At 32.9% G+C, this 8,444-nt stretch overlaps 1 pseudogene; it reads left to right on the top strand.

Moving 5' to 3' along the window:
- Positions 1-2,227: 2,227 nt before the first annotated feature.
- Positions 2,228-2,668, top strand: LOC118910276 (40S ribosomal protein S24-like; annotated as a pseudogene).
- The last annotated feature ends 5,776 nt before the right edge of the window (positions 2,669-8,444 follow it).

Here is an 8,444-nt window from a genome sequence, read left to right as displayed (position 1 = left end):
TTCATTTTTGTTTTTACTGATTTTGGTGTCAGGGTAATGCTGACCTCATCAAATAAGTTAGGAGTGTTCAGTCCTCTTTACTTTTCCAGGGGAATTTATGTAGAATTAATATTACTTCTCTGAATGTTTGGTAGACTTTCCCAGTGTTTTGTTTTTGTTAAGGCTTTTAAATAAAAAATCAAAGTGTCAATAGATAAAAGGTTTTTGAGATTATCTAATTTTTCTTGATTAAGTCTCTGATAGTTTTAATAGATTGAAGAATCCATTTCCACTAAATAATCAAATATATTGGCATAGAGTTCTTGATAATATTCTCTAACTGTATTTTTAATATCTATAGACTGTAGTGATATCATATTTCTTATTCTTAATTTGTATATTTTTCTATGTTTATTTTGGTCAGTCTGGAGGTTAGATGTTTATTGATATTATTAGTCTTCTCAAAAAAAAAAACAACTTTTGGTTGCATCATTTTTTCTTGTCTTATATTTGTTTTAGGCATTCTACTCAATCTCTGTTAATATATCTTGACCAGCAGCAGAGGCCCTAGGATATGTATTTTTATGATTAAAATGCCTTCTTGATAAAATCAGGAAATAAATTCACACACATTCAACATATTCACATATTCACTCACACACATATGCATACACATACATATATGCAAACAAAACCCTAATTACTATTCTCACCATGTAATCTTTTTTTCTCTGTCTCCAGCTTAAACCTCTAATGCTAACTCTTATGACTCCTGGGTCTCTATTCCTTACTTGACTTGTCCATTTCAACCTAATGCCACATTCTATCACTTCACCTTTCTCTGCCCTCAGGACAGAACATACATTAATAGGTGTCCATCACTCTTGGCTACTGTTTAAGCCATTAATATTTGTCATACCCTCACATCTATTATTTTCTAAGTCTCCTCATCCTGCACTTGCACCAGACCCAAATAAGCCTACCCTGAATGTAAGGATTTTGATAACATTATTAAGATGTAATAATCTAATATTAGGAAATTCTGAAAAACTGAGAAAGAACACATATAATGTAGGGGCTGGTCAGAGGGGCAAGACAAGGGGAGATGAGAAGACAGCTTCAGGGGTGAAATGCAGAAATAGTATTTTTCAACTAATGACAATATAATTTAATTCAACTTTTTATTCTATTAAATTCGACTACTAACAACTTTTAAATGTCAAACTTCTTCTGGAAAAATTCTGTGATGCTATTAAAATCCAAACAAGAACATTGTCGTGCTCATGACTCATATTATCTGAAGGAATACAGACATTGAAAAACGTGAGACTTCATAAAATTGCTGCCATATTGCTGGACTGTTAATGAAAGCATATCCATGTTTTTACCTGATTTTTAAGAAATAAAAAGTGTTTAAAATAAATAATACTTCAATTAGATTACATAAGATCTATATTCACCTAATCATGTACATATATGCCTAACCCCATGTCCAAAGCAGGAAAGAAAACCTATTTATTCCCAAAATGGTCTTTGGAGTTAGAGATTCATTGCACTCAAATATATTATGAGGACATTTATCACCCTACCAATTCGAGATAAATTAAGTGACACCATCTCAGCTTCTTTTTAGAAAATGTCTATCAATCTAAAACAGACATAGGACCATCCCTGGTCAAGTGTATAATCTGATTTTTCCTTTTCCCAAGCAGAGTAAGTACCACCCTCACCTATGTGCCTATTGGCACATTTAATATACATTTGTCAGAATTGCTTGTTTGATTCCATAGTTTATGTTTTTGTTTTTAAGTAGTGAAAAATAACTCTCCCAAGTAGATTATACCTTCTTTCTGGGTAGGGAACATGTTTATTTCAATCTTTATCACTAAGCTCTGGTAGGGTGGCTGGCCTATTTTTAGGGACTCAAAAATTATTTACTGAGTTCCTGAATGAAATAGAGAATGAATAAATTGATTTACTACAAATGGGCAGATCTTACAGTTACACAGAAATCAAATATTCATATCTCTTTTATGTAAGCACTTTTTTTAGGATTTCATGTATTCTTTAATTCAACTATCTCAGAGATACTGTCTACAGTTAATTAGAACTCATTTCTTCCTTGCTAACCAGGTCCATAACTCAGTTCCTTCTAAACTATCCAAGGTGGAAAGGTTTGGATCTAAAACAAACGTGTCTGCTCTTTTCCTCCCTGCCTGCTTGAAGATCCACACACATCAGGAATAACACAGTAATTATCTGGACCAGGAGGTTCATGACCAAACAACTACTTCAGTAGAAATAAGTGGCCATTGATGTCCTTCACCTTGGGAAGTCAATAGTGTCTAACAGAAATTCAGGAAAAACTAGCCAAAATGTACAAGACCACACCAGATGTCATCTTCATGTTTGGATTCAGAACCCATTTTGGTGGTAGCAAGGCAACTGGCATGATTTATGATTCTTTGGATTATGCAAACAAAAATGAACCTGAACATAGATTTGCAAGACATAGGCTCTATGAGAAGAAAAAGACCTCAAGAAAACAGCAACAGGAATGCAAGAACAGAATGAAGACATTCGGGGGACTGCAAAGGCCCGTGTTGTGCTGGGAAAACGGAGTAAAGATTCTGCAGTGACTTTATCTGTGGTGATTGTGCAGATTTCCCATGAGAAGATTAATAAATGAAGAACTTCAAAAAAATTTTTTAAATAAAACAAATGTGTCTGAAATTCTATGACCAAATTTTAGCCCTTGGACTATTCTCAGAAAATGGTGGTTAGGAATCCAAAATTCAGACCATTCCATTTATTTCATTTTTCACATTAAGGTGTGTACAAGATACATCTTGAATCTGTATATGTTCATAGAAATTAAAAGATGCCATATTTTTTTAAATATGACAGAAACATTGCTTTATATTCACCCAATTATTTCATTTTCTCACAAGTACAGCTACACTTCATTTCCTAGTCCCTGTGTATCTAGATGCAATTGTAGCAATTGTATGAACAATTCTCACCAGTAGAGATAGCATGCCCCATTTGTAGCCTGAGGCAATAAAGATCAGTGTGTCAGTCATCTCTGTGCTCTTGGTTTTCCTTCTGCACTATAGGATTAGATTCCCAAGATAACAAAGTTGCAAGATGGAAGATTTCTGGGCCCTTAACCACAGTGCAAGAAAGCCCACTGACCTACAAGGTTACTTGCCTCAGCAGGAAGTAAACCTTTGCTGTTGAAAGCCACTGAGGTAACAATTTATTCTTCCCCCCCTCCCCAGTGTAGCTAAAGCCACCCTAGTATCAAATTTAAAACTCACTAAAATAAAATAATCTCTGCTGTTGAAGTAACTTATTTGAGGCAAAAAATCCTTTATTTTTCAGTCATACTTGAGATTTAATAACAGTTTGACTCAATGCCATTGCTTAAGACCTTTGAATTTTTTATTTTTTAAAAGCTTTGTGATTACATTTTATATTTTCAATTGGAAAGAAAAGCAAAAAGCAAAATTGCAATGAAATAATAATTACTAAAAAGTCTCTACAGGGAAAACATTTTCTAAGGGGAAAAACATCACTTCAGGTGCTGCTACTCTCACCACCCCCCACTTGCCTCAATATTATCATAAATATTAATAACATTGACTAAGCTTCCTCCCATTTTTCTACCCCTTTATCAGGTTGCCCTCTACACAGTGTTTTGCATTTAATGAGTGCCCAGGGAAGTATATTCTCCAGCACTGGTAACACCTGAACAAGCCTATATCTCAAGAATGTCTTCTCATTTTGAATGCAAAAGAAGAATTTCTAATCCTTTCAGAAGATAGGCAGATATCCACCTGCTAAAGGTCTGTTTTTGGTATACCTTTCAGCCAACTTTGACAAAATTTCACAATCTAAATGTGTAAGATTACAAAATCAAAAGCTAAATAAAACATCTAGAATAAACAGTGAGGCACAGTTTCACTTCTAATGTTTCTGGATTGATGTAGTTTCATTTAAAGCAAGTAAAACGCCAATTATATTATCTTAATTTAAAAGTATATTCCAGAGAAACCTAAATGAGTTTCTAGATGCAATGTTATTAATACTGTAGTTAAGCTATCTTCGCTTTATTCAACTAAAAGACAGTTTTATATTTCCAAAAATGTATGGCAAGAAATAGAAATTACACAAGATTTCCAAACTATGAAGCTATGAACAACGTTAACACATTTGCAGTCCTCCAATCTTGTTAAAACTGGAAAACTGGCTCAACTGGAAAATAAGCTAGATTTCAGATTCTGATACCAAAGTAAATCAATGACTTTATATCGGTTCCTTGATGAATCTAAGTAAGAGGAGGAGATAAAAACACACTTTCCCAGAAAGAAAATCCAAATCTAGTGATAATTAAATGATTTTTCTCTCTGGATCCAAATGGGCAATAGTAGAGAAGAAAACAAGGCTAACCACCTTTTATTAAAACCACCTAGGTAAGTCTGGGAACTACAAGGTGATGGTAGTAATAGCAAGTACACACACACACAGACACACACACACCAGGCTGCGCCACGACTTCTCGATGCCCTACAGGTTTCAAGGTAGCCTACAGGTACCTTCAGCTGTGGTTACCCCTATTTTTTGTTTGAATTTTTATGTCTTTATGTCTTAATTTGTATACAATAAGTCCACTCTTTTTGGTGTAGAAGTCTATTAGTTTTAGTGAATGCATAAAGTGTTGTAACAAACACCACAGTCAAGACACAGCAGAGTTCCCTCAGCCAAAGCACATTTCCCCACATTGCCCCTTTGTGGTCAAACCCTCACACACTCCCAATCCCTGAAACCTATCACCTACTAATTTCTTCTCTGTACTTATAGTTTTGTCTTTTCCAAATATTCATACATGTATGTACACACACAGATATATATATATGTATATATATATATATATGTAAATGCTTATATATAAATATGTAAGCACTTATACATAATTTATATTTTATATATGTATTTATATGTATATGTATGTATGTATAAATGTCTATAGAGAGAGAGATGAGAATGAATCATACAATAGCCCTTTGTGTCTGATTTCTTTCACTTAGCATAATTCATTGGCACTTCTTCCATGATAACTGGTTTATATCAATGGTTCATTCCCTTTTATTGCTGAGTATGATTTTGTTCAATGGATATACCATTGGTAGCTTATCCATTCATATAGTGAAACACATTGGTTGTTCCCAGTTTGGGGCAATCATGAATAAACCTGCTATAATTAAACAGTGATGCACAGTTTGGATTTTATGTACAAATAAACTTTCATTTATCTTGGATAAATATCTAGGAGTGAGATTCTTGGATCATATGGTCCAAATATGTTTAACTTTATCATAAACTCCCCAGTTTTTTTCCAAAGTAGTTGCACCATTTTACATTCCCATCAGTAATAAATGAGAGTTCCAATTATTCCACATCCTCACCAGGAATTGTTATTCTGAGCTTTATGTTGTTTTGTCTTGTTTTAACCATTCTTAATGTGCATAATGGTATTTCACTGTGATTTTAATTTTAATTTCAGATGTGCTTATTTGCTATCCTTGTATCCTTTTTGGTGAAGATTCTATTCAATTTCTTTGCCCACTTTTGAATTGGATGGTTTGCTTTCTTAGTTTTGAGTTCTGAGTGTTTTTTACATACCCTGTGACTAATTCTGAATTGTAGTTACAACAGGGATGAAATGTTCATCCAGGATGTTATCAACAAATTCTAACACATTGATTATCAGAATCGCTTAGAACATTGTAGTGAATCTGTTATAGCAGCAAGAAAAAGTATGGTTTATCTAAGCATGCTTTATTTCTACCTCATCTTCTTCTGCTAAGAATGTAAATTGGTGTATCTTTCTAGAATTTTACAATGCCTACCAAAATTTGAACATACACATACCCTTTGACCTAGTAATGCACTATCTTAAATAATTAGTCAGAGCTATGTATAAAGAACTAAGTATAGGGATATGCCTCCCAAGATTGATAACAAATGCTAAAAATTAGGAACTACTTAAAATTCCAAAAATAGGAGATTGGGTACATTTATTATATCATAAGCCTACCAAGGAATATCATGACTTGGAATGGTTCCTGAATGATGCTTTGAAATGTTATTTGAAAATAGGTATTAACAAAATTATATGCATAGTTTGATTCATTTTTCAAATGAAAAATATGTGCAAATATATTCATTAAGTAAAAATGTACTAAGTATATTCTATTTGCCAGGAATTGTGCTATGCACAGGGAATACAGAGATAATAAGCAACTATGTTCACAGGGAAAAAAAAATTTGCATAAAAATGCATTAGACCTTATGGATAGAAAATAAAGTAGCAATTTGAGGGATATAAAGAAAATCATTATCAGGCAAAACATGACTCTAAAAGTACCAAATAAATCAATTTACATTTATTCTCAGAGGCACTTAGATAGCAAGATAAATAAAGGACAAATTGTACTATAGTGATTAAATGTGTATGTGGAAGGGGGAGCAACTAGTTTTAGTGTCACCAAGAAAGGCAAAGGTTCAAATCTTAGGTACCATCAGTTTCTACCTGGGCAAACTGGGACAAATTACCTCATCTATAAAATAGAGATATTATAGTTCCTGGGTGAATTAATGAATTATTCCAAGTAAGGCAGCATAATGGCTTTCCTATGGTAATTACAAAATAAGTGTTAGCTATTATCATTGTCAGTATTATTATTATTACCCTTCTCCAAGTGATTAAAAAGATGATAATTTTCTGTTAGGCATACCATAGAAATTATAGAAAAGTTAGTAAGAATTAAATAGCAGTATTAATGATTTTGTTTGCATTTAAAATGGACTGACTTCTAGACTTAATTTTTTAAATGTATGTTTCTTTACATTATTTCTAATTAAAAATTAATATTTTGCAGGGATTGTTTGGGTAGGGAGATCATTTGAGATATTCCATCATTAATATTATCTACTTCTATATGAGTGGTAAGATGCAAAATTTAGCTATTAAAGAAATATGCTTGAATATTGGAGCAGTAATATTGGCATCACTGAAATAAAATACTTGGTTTGCAAATATAGGAAGGTTGCAAAGTGCTTTGAAATTCTATGTCATCTAATAACTATAATTAAGGGATCAGTAATGACCATAATTGCATATGGATAATATAAGAAAATGAGTCACTGATCCTAATCCTTAATGATATTGGCGAATTTGTTAGCATCTTCATCATATTTCAAATCTGTTCCTTAAAGACAAGTGCAGCTGCTGCAGAGAGAACTAAAAGATAAAAGCAGTCTTGGGCTCTATAAAACTTAAAATAAAGATGTTATCTCTGAGGTCTCCCCTCAGTGCATATGTACTATGTCTCTGCAATTAGTATTGGCAGTTGATTTTATAGAAATGAGCTACTGAAGGCACACGATATTAAGGGAATCCTTTAAACAGAAGAAGACAGAAAATAATAAAGAAAGCAAGAGGGAATAATAACAGGGATTTATAGAGCATGCTTTGATTGCAAACTGGTCACCTAAGAGTGGTTTTTGCACTGCTCCTTATGTTGCCATGTTGTTAAACTTTTTTGATTTGGAAAAGACAAATAACCACAATACAAAGAAAATCTTCAAATACCTTGCTTGCTGAAATTATTGGATTATGTGATATATAGAGCAACAATGAAAATGTTATTATTTCCCTTTTACTCCTTTAGATTTATTTTTATGTCAGAAGAGAAAGGAAAAGGGTTAATGCAACATTAGAGAGACAGTTTCAAAGATTTCTCCCCTCTGGACTTCTAATCCTACCATTTCTGTAATTCAGGAAGAAACAAGGCTACCTGTTTCGTTCCAGCAATTTGACAGCTCTCCTAGTTGAGCTAATACATTGTAAAGTCAGTCTTAAGTATATTAGACAAAAATACAGTTGTATATCATATTTTTGAGATTCTTAATAACTAAACTTGAATGTGTGCTGTCCCTAAAGATTTTTCTCCTTTTCAATCTCTTTGAGTTTAGTTTCCTCAAATAAAGTTAAATTTTTAAGAATGTGTATACTATTATTAATTGCAAATTCCTTAAACACAGAGGTTTCTTACCTTTTTATATCCTCTGCACCTAACACAGTACCACCCACATAGTCACTACTTTATGGAAGTAAAAATTTTCCTCTACCCTTCAAGGTTCTTCTAGCTAATCTAAGAATGAAATTAACATGAGAAAATATTAACAGATGAAAAAAACAAAGTTTTATTATGTATGTACTGGGAATCCATAGATATGAGATTCCAATGACAGTCAGGAACAATGAGGTATATATGTCATCCTGAGGTGAAGAAAAGAGGATAGGAGTCTGGGACTTCAAAGAGAAAGGGAAAAAATTCAAAGGAATCTGAAAGAATAAATGTTTGGTGAACAAATGCTTTTTGCTGGGTCACACAGAA

This window comes from Manis pentadactyla, chromosome 11 (assembly GCF_030020395.1).
Source record: "Manis pentadactyla isolate mManPen7 chromosome 11, mManPen7.hap1, whole genome shotgun sequence".
Classification (NCBI taxonomy): domain Eukaryota; kingdom Metazoa; phylum Chordata; class Mammalia; order Pholidota; family Manidae; genus Manis; species Manis pentadactyla.
This window is presented reverse-complemented; position numbering and strand designations above follow the sequence as displayed.